Genomic DNA, 12,230 nt, shown 5'->3' with positions numbered 1-12,230 from the left:
GGGGGCTGACACATCTAAAATCTGTAGGCTAGAAGACTGGAAGACTAGAAATTCCAGTAAGAGTTGATTGCAGCTCAAGCCTGAAGAAAGAATTCCTTCCTCTTTTAAGGTCTTCAACTGATTTGGTGAGGCCCACTCACATAATGCAAAGTAATCTATTTTTAAAAAGTCTGCTGACTTAAATATTAGTCACATTTTAAAAATGCCTTCACAGCAACCTTTAGACTTGTATTTGACCAAACAACTGGACACCATGATCTCTCCAAGATAATACATTACATTAACCATCACTGCTACCTTTCTCTTAAGAAAAAAAAGCAACTACATCAAGTTGCTCCTTATGTGAATTTAAATTCAATGGATTAAAATATTTTGTGTGTAAATAGCAGGAGTTTTTCTAGGGAAAAGTATGTTGCAATTTGCTTTGCTGAGGAGAGGGTGATTAAAAATACTGAGCGTTTTATTACAAAATTTTTATTGGGCCTCCCTGTTGGAGCAGGGGATTAAGCACTGCACGATGAAGCAATCTGCAGCCTCTGCAGCATGAGCTCAATCCCCAGCCAGCCACAGAGAAACCCACATGGTGAGGCAGACCTCTCCTGTCTCACCCACTGCTCCCCTCAGCAGTGTGTTTCAGTCAGTCTGCCTGTTCTGTTTCCAACTCTATCTCTGGTGGATCCTCTCACCCTCCATATCTCTGGCTTACACCCTAGTTCTTGTATGCATAAAAATAAATAAATCTTTAAAAAGAAAACCTTTAAAAATTTTTTTTTAATTTATTCTGCTTATGCACTGCTGGACTATTGCTACCTTACACATACCCCTTCCAGGACACACACACCCCCTTAAATCCATACACTCTATACATTGGATGGTGAGGAAACTAAGAACATTGGAGGGCTTTGGGACACAGGCTGGATAAGTTCTCTGTGTCACCCACATTAGGATGTCCCCAACCTATCTGTACCCCTGCAGATACCTATAGACTTGCAAAAATTGAGAGTACAGATTATTTTAACAAAGTCAATCTCCCATTATCAACTTACTTGTAAGATCTCTTAAAACTGATGTACCTGCGAGTCCTGTGATAGAGGTATCCACTGGATCTTTTCCTTTCCTCCCCTTCATCCTCATCCTCTCCTCTGGGCAAAGGGTGGCAGAACCCCCAAACAAGGGAACACCTAACACATACTCCATCCATATCATTGAGAAATAAAATGTTAATGAAATTTTACTCTTCTTTAATGATTATTTTCAAAACATATACTGTGTTTTGATCAAATGTATATATACTATTAATAACTACTGTTAATTTAGTTTAGAATAAAAATGTTTAATTCCTAGAGTTTTTTAATTTCTAGTCTTATAATCACAATTTTTAAATACTGAAAATTTTTTAATTCACTTTTTTAAAGATTTATTTTATTTATTCATGCATACAGGATCTGGGATGTAAGCCAGAGGTACGGGAGTGGGGGGGGGGGTAAGAGGATCCACCAGAGACAGAGTGGGGACAGAACAGGCAGATTAACTGAAATATATGGCTGAGGGGAGTAGCGGGTGAGATAGGAGAGGTCTGCTGTGCCATATGTGGGTTAGCTCCCTGGCAGAAGATCGAACTTGTGCCTCAGTGGCTGGTGATAGCTTGATGACGCTGAGACTTAACCCCTTGAGCCACCAGGGAGACCCTAATTCACATTTTAATTGAAGAGAAGTATGTGAGTGATCAGTTAAAACTTTCTAGCCTAAAAATGTATTACAAAAGCAATAAGTTGTTCTATGAGAGAACAGAAAAACATTTTAAAGGAAAAAATGAACTAAATAGAATTTCTGATTCTTAAAAACAAAGGACTCCTTCATGTATTTTTGCTAAAACATATTAGTGGGAATTAAATTGTGATGATAGAGATGTAGGTCCCATTTGATACATTTTAAAGAACAAATGAAAAATCTTATTTTTAAATGTAATTTCATTGAAAATTATGTCATTTGGAAGAACTTAAACTGCTGATATAAATTAAGTGTTAAAAACATGCTAAAGAGCAAAAAATTTTCAAAAGTGTAGGGTGTGAAACAAATATTTGAAAGCCACTGGCCTAGAATATTCCAACAAATACCAGATGGAGCCCACCCAGTCTCTCCTAGACCACATCAATCATGTAGCCTGGCACCAGACTACCTGTCAAGTTCACCACTGGCAGCCATGGGTAGCTTTACGTGGTTCTGCCCCTCATTTTCCTGCACAGAGGAGTGAGCTTCCCCTGGAAACATTTTCTCAGGTGGTCAGGCCCTTTTTAGCAATATATTATTTAATTCTTATCATCATCTCATAATTTTTAAATACCATTTTTAAAAAATTCTTATTTTACCCATGAGGAAACCAAGATTAGGAGAAATTAAGTCAAGGTCACCCATAGAGTTTGTGATTCATCACCAATAACAATAAGAAAAAAAAAGAACAAGTCAAGGCTGGAAGAAAATATTTGTACATAATATATCTCAAAAATGAAAAGAATATGTGATAAATTCTTAGAATTCAATAAAAAGAAAACAATACAATTCTTTAAATAGGCAGAAGAGTTATACAATCACTTTATAAAAGAAGATATATGTATGAGTGGCCAATGAGCATATGAAAAGATGTTCATCACTAGTTATCAGAGAGCTACAAACTAAAACCATAATGAAATCTAAAAAGACTAACAACAATATTAAGTGCTAGCAAGTGCGGAGCAACTGCAACTCTCATGTATTAGTGGTGGGGATATCAAAAGGTACAGCACTTTGGAAAATAGTATGGTGGTATCTTGTAAAATTAAGATGCATTTTTCCAGCAATACCAGCAATTTCACTCCTGGCTTTTCACCTAAGAGAAATAAAAATATATGTCCATGTAAAAATTTGCATGTGACTGTTCATAGCTGCTTTATTTATAATTACCCCAAACTGAAAACAATGCAAATATTCATCAACTAGTGAGAGGACAAACTTGCTAATTCATACTCTGGGATACTATGCAGGCAGTAAAAAGGAACAGAATATTGAAAAGACAACTTGAATGAATGTAGAATAAAGCTAAGTAGAAGAAATCAAACTACATACAAGTGACTATGTATTATGTAAGTACCTATTCTATTTATATAAACTTCTAGAAAAGACAAAACTATAGTGACAGAAAGCAGGTCCATATTTTCTTGCTCTGGGGGTGGGGATCAAGGGAGGAAATTGCCTGCAAAGCAGCACAAGGAAACTTTTAAAGAAATGGAAATGATCTGCATCTTTATTGTTATTGTGGTTACACAACTATACACAATTACCCAAATTCACCAAATTGTATGCTAAAATTGCTAAATATTGTTCTATAGTCTATATATTATTATATACTTTTATATTAAATTATGTCTTACTAAAAATGACTTTATCCAAAAATAATAACTGCTCTGCCTAACTCCTTGATCCCTGCTGCTCTGTCTCCCTCCCTTTCCCTATCCCTCTCTTTAGCCTATGTACCTATATTCCCATTGACCTCAGAAAGCACCAGCTCTGTGCATCTCTTGGGCCACTGCTTTGTCCCAGTAATAGATTCCATGTCTCCTTCAGCACCTGCCACTTTGGGCTTGGGCTGGGATTGGGAAATTACTTGCCAAAAGGGTCTAAAAAAGCCAGCTGAGTAGCCAAGACCCGAAGGGCCTCCAACAGAGTTCAGCTGAGGACTAGCCTAAGTGTTATTCAGTGTCTCCAACTCGGGAGCGATTTCATTTTCCAACATGATAAACTCTATACTCCAATTTATCCACTGCCTGATACTTTTTACAAGCAGTCTAATTTCCTTCAGTCTATCCTCACTTATATAGGTGCCTTAAAAAACTTACAGGGTTTCTTTCCTACAGGGATTTTCAGGCTTTTCACACAAGTTGATGTCACTGTGAATCTCAAAGTGAGGATACAGTTTATGAAGTTTCGCTGGAACCTGTGAACACCGGCTGTGCAGAGCACCTCACAGGCCAGTGAGACTGGAGGCCCCATACAAAATATGTCAGACATTGTGGGAGGTCCCCCAAGTGAATCTCCAAGCCTCTGCTACTAAAGCACAGGACTTTACAGTGAGGCAGCAGAGGGTGGGCCTAGGAGAGATAGTGTCCCCCCCATCCTTGTCTATTCCTAGACACCCAGGTTTGGATGCTCGAAGGGAGTATCACGTGCTTCAACACCATAGACTGTGTCTCTGAGCCTCTGAAGTCTTTCTCCCACGCCTGGCTGCTGGAGTCCTGGAGTACTGCCTTCACAGAAGCATCCCCACCTGAGGCTCATTCTTGGCGGATGTGTGGGAACCCAGCCCACAGCAGAGAAAGCAAGACCTGAAGTCGAAGAACCAGCCCCACAACCTGAGCCTGCCAGCCTCCTGCCCCAAGTCCTGACAAGGCCTGGAATGAGCCACCTCAGTGAGAAACACCAAGATGAGATGGAATCTAAAGGGGAGAAGAGAACAGCACCATCCCCCTAGTTCTGCTCCAAGCCCACCTACCACAAGGAAAAGAGAAGAGAAGAAAAAGCTTAACTACTCAGCAGAAAAAACAGCAGGAGAGGAAATAGCAAGAGAGTGGCAACTAAATTCTGAAAAATGGAAAACACAGGATTTTAGCTCTCTCCCCACTGGTGGATACTGGGGGAGAGAAGCCAGCTCAGCAGAGTGTCAGACAGGCTTAACAAATGTAGCTACCAGACTCCTCCAAGACATGGCAGGGGGAGGCTGAAGCCAGCAGATTGGTTGAAAACTTGATGAAGAGGGGCAAGCTCTGAGATCCCCTCCCTCACCCTCCTAGAAAAAGATCAGCATCTTACTTCATACCGCTTTCCTCCCCTCATCTCCTCTGCCAGATGAGTTATGGCCTGGAGTGGCTGCAGGTGGGGGTGTGGAATAGGGGTGTCTGACATAGCTCAACTCCCCCACCACCAGTCTGCTTTACACCTCTGCTCTCAAAACCCTGGCAGCCGGGCGTCCAGTCACCAAGCAGAAGAGTCAAAGGATCCTATACAGGGACACTGACGGGCTCAAGGGAAATGACCTACATAGTCTGCTATTTAGGGGTCCCCAACATGAGGGCCAGAACTCCCATCCTCGTTCTGTGAGACCTGCCAAGAGACCAGCTCTGCACCCACACAGAGCTTCCTTCCATCAGCTGTCAAACGCCTCCCTCTTACACAGGACCAGATAGCCAAGAATCAAAGTCATTTGAGCGAAGTCTTAACTACGGAAAACAGATACCAAAACAAACAAACAGGAAAAAATGAACTCCAAGGAAACAGAGATAATGTGGAGATTGGAATAAGAAAACAATTTTCATTATAATTACTTACCCCAGAGGGATAAGGGAAGATAATTAATTCATGACACAAGAAGATGATGTTATAACAGGGAATACTGCACAAAAAACAGCTCTTGATACCTAAAAATGATAACAAAAATTTAGAAGGGTTGAAATATGAAGGGGTGGGTATTTCCCAGAAAAATAAATATAATAGGAATAAAAGGCTTAAATATTAAAGAATCATTTTGGGAATTCTAGCATCCAAATAACTGGAGTTTCAAAAGAGAAAGCAGCTAAATTGGAGAAAGGAACAGAATCAAATGAGAAAATTCCCCAGAGCTCATGGGTGCCAGATTGAAGGACCAGAACAAAGGACAAAAATGTACCAAGGCAAAGAATACTATGCTATATATTTCAAAGTAGATCTTGAAAGTTATCACAAGAAAAAAAAATCAGGACTATTTGTGGTAACGAATGTTAACTAATTGTGATCACAATATATACAGATATTGAATTATGATGTTGGATGCCTGAAGCTAATGTAATGTTATATGTTGTGTCTCTAAATTAAAAAAAAAAAAATCATTATGTTTTCGGAAAGCACATCCCTGGAAAATTTAAGGACATGAGACATACAAAGAAAGTCCTAAAAGCTTCCAGAGAAAGAGAAAACAGCTTATATCCAGGGAAAACTAGTCAAAATCACATTTTTTCTCAATGGCTACTCTGGAAACAAGAAGACAATGAAGCAACCTTTTTTAAATACAAACAGAAAATTATTTCTTTTTTTTTTTAATAGAGGCATGTTTTATTTATTTATTTATTTGTTTGTTTGTTTGGTTTATACATGCACTGGGTACAGTCAGAGCGCGGGAGGGTGAGAGAATTCACCAGAGCCAGAGTGGGGAGCAGAACAGGCAGAAGGACCAAAGTACACTGCTGAGGGGAGCAGCGGGCGGCAGGAGAGGTCTGCGTGCCATGTGGGACCCTCCTCTGGTGGCCGGGGAGCAGCCGGGGATCGAACCGGCGCTGCAGCTTCGCAACCCAGCGCTCAACAGCTGCGCCACCGGGGAGGCCCCAGAAAATTATTTCTAACGTAGAGCGACATACCCAGTCAAAGCTCAGTTGTGTATGAGGGCAAAATACAGACACTCTAAGAAATGAGAGAGGTTTTTTGTTTTTTGGGTTTTTTGCCTCCCAGATTCATTCTTTGGAAGCTACTAGAAGACAAGACAATGAATCTGGGAAATAGGAAACCAAACAAAAGGGAAATGCGGGGAAGGCCTGAGGTGATAGGAAAATGAAGGGAGATCTCAAGATGAAAACAGTTTGCTGACTAGAATAATCTCTCCCAAATTTCCAGGGAGGGAAGCCACCAAGACCTAAAGGACCTGGGAGAATACCAATGGGTCTGCAGTCACTGAGTGGAATTTTGGAGTCTGTCCATCAGGGCACAAATTAATGCTAAATATGTAGCACACCAAGAAAATGAAAAAAAAAATAAAAGGAGGCAAATATTTAACTCCAATAAAAACAGAAGTTGTGTGGGGAAAAAAAGTAATCATGGCACAGCATGTGATTCTGTTATTAATGACATTACATAATCTTAATAATATATACACTGAATAGTCATTTAACTCCAACAAAATGTCATATAAACATACCAATTGGATGGAAGAAGAGCAATGTGTATATGAGTGTCTGTGTGTGTGTGTGTATGTGTGTGTGGTGTGTAAGAGAGTGAAATCCTAAATTTTCATAGTAGAAAGTAGATTGGTAACACCTAAAACAGAAACACTACGTAACAGAAGAAAAGAAGATGTTTTAGAAATTCAGGTATAAATACCAGAACATCCCAAAAGACTTGAAAGAGATTATCTCTTGCGGGTGAAACTTGGTGGGAAAAAGAGTGGAACAGAGCAGTTTCTTACATTGTAGTACTATTTGACTTTTTAAATTTTGTCTTTTTTTTTAATGGATATGTACTTGACTTACAATAAATTACATAATGTGTGCAATTTCGTAAGTTTTGGCCTGTGTATACCACAATCAAGAAAGAGAACATAGGTAGCATGGCTATTAGCCACCCATGAATGGTACAACATTCCTGCTCAGGGGGTCTGGCCTTCCAGTGTGGGTTTTCTGCCTTGGCCCGCAACACTCAGCTTGAGCAGCCCCTCCTGACTCCCCTCCTGTGTCCACACTCCTTTCCTCCCCACTCTAGGGCACTAACCTCTTTCTTCCCTGCCCTCCATGAGAGCTCCCCAAGGACAGAGACCCTCTCTGACTCATCAGACCAACTCAGAGTTGGTACCCAGGAAATGTTGTTGATTGAACAGGTGAAGTACAATACAGAAGAGATGTATGGAAGGGTGCATGAGTGACCAGATACAAGGTGTTTCCCCAATGTCAATGATATAAGGTTGTTTATGTTAAAGATAGTGTCTCTTGGGCCTCCCTGGTGGCGCAGGCAGTTGAGCACAGTGCTGTGAATCTGTCCGCAGCCTCTGCAGTGCTGGTTTGATCCTCACCGGGCAAGGAGATACCCACATGGCACAGCAGACCTCTCCTGTCTCACCCGCTGCTCCCCTCAGCAGTGTCTCACCCTCCTGTGCATCTGGCCTGTACCCCCGTTCTTGTATAAATAAATAAATCTTAAAAAAAAAAAAGATAGTGTCTTTTTAAAGATCATGTGAAAGCCCAGGAGTGGTGAAATGGGAGAAAAGCTCAGAACACAATTAGGGACATTAGCCCATTCTTGGAGGGGCCTAGGAGACACCTGTTCCCTGGAACACCGCCCCCCCATAGGGATCCAATCTCAGGAACCCTGGACTGAGCAACCCCAGCAGCTGAGAATGAGGTTCACCAGGGGGCACTCTTTCATCATACTGGCCCTGGCCTAGCAGTCACAAAAACCTGCTCTGGGTTCTTTTCTACAAGGAACCTGCAAGCTCAGGGACCTCCTCATCTCCCCTGCAGCCTCTTGCCAAGAGCAGAGGGCCTTTCAAATCACCCGGGCAAACCCATCCAATCAGTACCCACACGGTAGAGGCAGTTTTACAGAAAAAGCATATATCTAGGGTCACATCAATATTTCAAAATCACTCCCCTATTTACTGCCTCCGGTGTGCCAATTCTTAGTGTGCCCTTCCCCAGCCTGATGGCTGCCCAGACAGGGTTTCATTGAAGGGTGCACTCCTGCGGTTTCTCCATGTATTCACCAACCTCCATTGGACACATCTTCCACGCAGCACCAGTGAAATTTGGGCAGTGACAGACCCCAGAGAAAGGGGAGAAAATGGAAACAACATTCGGAGCTCCGCCCCCAGTGTAGGACTCACCACCAGCAGGAGCCCTGATCTTCACCACCCTGAGCTTTGGAAGCATCAGAAGCTAAGGGGTACAAATGAAGGCCAGGCCCCAAGGAGTACATACAATTTGGAAAATGCAGCTCTTTCTTTCAGGACAGCACCCTCTTATCTCAACGATTGTGAGGCCTAATTTCAAAATATGCTCCAACTCTGGAAGAGTTAAGGCCCCCAAATGCAGAATCCATGAGGAAAACCGTGTCTGATGGATACTCCTGGCCTGATGCCTAGATTAGAATGGAAGAAGGGGGCAGTGAAAGGAAAAGACTTGAGGAGAAATTCTAGAGTCCGTGGGATGTGGAGGGAGTTAAAGAAGAGTTGCCAGTGACCCTCGGGGCTTACAGAAGGACAAAGACAAGAAAGAACCCATGTTTAACTCTTGGAACTGGAGCTCTGGAATGTCCATGCCAATGTCCTGTGAATTTGCTCCCTACTGCAGATTCCGGTGGGCTTTCTGTTTCTCATAACCTGTCAAGGGAAGTGTCTAGGGGAGGCAGAAGGCGGAATTTTACTATCCCAGGCAGGATTCCAGACTTGCAGAATCTTCCTTTGATGTTGCCACCTGGGTCTTAGAGACCCTCCACCAATTAACTATTTAGGAAATACGGGGGGGGGGGGCCCTTCTCTCCGCAGTTCCATGGGAAGGGACTACCAGGGTCCAGCTTAGAATTTACCCGCATCCTCCTGTTGGGTGCAGTGGGTCACAAGACAAGGCCAGGCTAAAGCCATATAATAGGCCCAGATCCATACCTGAGCCCGGTTCCAGGCTAAGGACAAAGGGTCCAAAAAGGGTGTGTGGATTCCTTGCTAAGCCCTGTACATATCTGTGATGCAGCCACACCCCTGAGAGCTGCACACTGCAGTGTAAAGGCCTCAAGCCTGGCTGGCTCTGAGAACTGGGTCACCTCTGCATCTTTCCTGGGCAGGATTCCAGATCCAGCCAGCCACACTGTCATCTGGGAAGGATTATTACCTGCATGGAAGGGAAGGGAGGGTAAGGAAGAGAGGGACAGAGCTGGAAGGAAGAAAGCAATGGCTCACTGCTGTTAGCAAAGAAGTATGTTAGCTGCCTGGCTAGCCAAGTCCCACCTGTGCACACCTGCCTTTGGCTCATCTGAGCTGCAATGACCCTTTCATCCAACCAACCACCCTATAGAGCCAGGTGTGGCTACCAGCTTAGGCAGAATCCACTGAGGCTCCTGGCCCTGCCCAACACTGCCTGGGTGGCCCTGCCTTCCATCCTTCCTGCAGAGAAGAGAAAAGAAGAAAAAAGCACATGTAAATTCTTCATCCTGGTTTTGGGATCCCTCTCTTGCTCAGGGACAGAGAGGTGAGCACTGGAACCCATTTAGAACTGCAGTAAGCTTGCCGACTCCAGATATACCTCCTTAACTCTAGCTGCCTTCAGCCAATCCTCTTTCTGCAACCATCTCAAGAATGTCAAACATTTTGTCAGGTGTCCCCCAAAATGCCCTTGAAAGGTAGGACTGTACCATGTGACCTCTCCCCTGTTTGCAACCTCAGAGTATACATGTCAACACCTGTGACACTTCTATCTAGTGTATTCAAGAAGAATGCTACCCACAAGGTAAAGTCACCTGGGGACCTCTTCTCTCTTCCCTTTTATTTCTAAAATTCCTACCTAGTGTGTCTAGTGAGATGGTTGTTAGAGAGCCAATTATCCCTTCGCTTGGCACAGATGACTTATTTTCTCACTTGTCTCAGAGCTGATCACTATTTGAAATGTAATGTTTGATTTCCAAGTAAATCACACACAAATTACACATTTGGGGGAGGGTTTTATTAAAAATTAACAATGTCCCTGGCTTGTAAATAGCTCTTTGAACTTACAAACTTTTCTTGTCATGGTCCCCTCCAGCAGATACAGGAATTGCAGACTCCCTGGTGAGGGGAGGAGGCATGGAAAAAGTCTCTACTCTCCCAGTGGATGGTAGACTAGACTGAAGGGACTGAGCCTCCACATGGAGGTGCTGACAGATTCAGGGTAAGCCAGGCTCAGGTATGGCACACAAATTTGGGGGAAGGGGGAAGGACAAATAGGATGTTGTGTTATACTGGGCTTTCTGAGGAAGGGGTTTCCCCCCACAAGATGGATCAGACCATCTGGAAGGTAGAAAAGGAGATCAAGAGAATTGCATGCAGAAGAGGAATAGCAGGAGCTACAGGAGAGGACATATGGGAGGGTCCCTGGCTGACAGGATGTAGGGGAAATGAGAAAGAGACTGGAACAGAAAGAGGGCAGATGAGGGAGAGAGGAGGGCTCCAAGAACCTGCCCTGTCCCTCTAGGGAGCCTGGATTCTAGTAGCCAGGTTTTGAGAATGAGAAACTGAACAGCCCAGTGATTACCACTTAATCTTTACCACTTAATCTGTGTGCGACCTTGGGCAGGTAATCAACTTCTCTGAGCCTTGGTTTCCTTATTTATAACGCAAGGATAATAACTCCTGGGAGGAATTGGACACAGATGGGGGTTGGGGGGGTGGTGGCTGATTCAGTTGGTTAGGTGGATCAAATTAACCAGATTTTCCCACCCAGATTCCCCACTTCTTGTGGAGACAGGTTCTGAAAGAGACAGGCAACGGTGTTTGTAAGCAATCCAGTGCAATTCACACACTGAAGCGCTGGTGGTGCCAGCAGGGGCTCGGAGACAAAGGGCTCGGTGGCTGGGACCTGTCACGTCTTCCTGCGGGACACGGAGTGAACCGGGTGGATAAAGCATCTTTGCAGTCCCTCTTCATTCTGCACGCGCACACGCGCGCGCACACACATGCACACGCTGCCCCCTCCCGCCCCCCTCTTCCCGCAGCAACACTCAGTCTCCCTCATGGACACTTGATGTGAATCCATCGGTGTGGTCCCGCCAAAGGGAATGGAGGGTGAGAGGAAGGTGGGGACGGGCTAGAGGCTGTCATGGGCCGAGCTGGATTCATTTGTCCCCATCAGTTCCGAAGACAAAGCGCGGGGCGGGCTGGGGGCGCCGGGCAGGGGCGCGGGGCGGCGGGGCGCCCGGCCCGCAGCGCCGCCTCCCGGGCAGAAGGCGGGGGCCGGGAGGAGGGAGCGGGAGGGGGCGGAGGACTGGAGAGGGCGGGGCTGAGAGGTTATTTGTGGTTCGCTTTGATCCCGAGGGGGAACCTGAAACTCTCACATTCCTGGCATAGCAGCCGCCTCCGGCGCGGACCGACCCTGGGGCTGCGCGCTGGGGCCGGAGCGGCCAGAGCGTCGGCGCCGCCGCCGAGTGCACACCGCGAGCGCCGCGAGCTGAGCAGGGCCGCCCCGCGCTGGGTCGTCGGGTCTGACAGCGCCGAGCACCCGCGGGCTGCAGCGGTAAGAAAGGCTGCTCGCGCCGGGGGTGGCGCCGGGGCCCGCAGAGTCGCCCCTCAGCCCGAGCCAGAGCCCCAGCGCAGCCCGGCCCTTTCCCGGAGCCGCAGCCCCGCGGGCCGAGCTCCCCGAGGGCGCAGCGCGCCGGTGCCAGGCGGCCGCGAAGCCCAGCAAGGACGGCGCTGCCGGCGCGGCGCCGCGTGGAGCCCGTGG

This window comes from Talpa europaea, assembly GCF_964194135.1.
Source record: "Talpa europaea genome assembly, chromosome: 4".
NCBI classification, from domain to species: domain Eukaryota; kingdom Metazoa; phylum Chordata; class Mammalia; order Eulipotyphla; family Talpidae; genus Talpa; species Talpa europaea.
Note: the sequence above shows the minus strand (reverse complement) of the source record.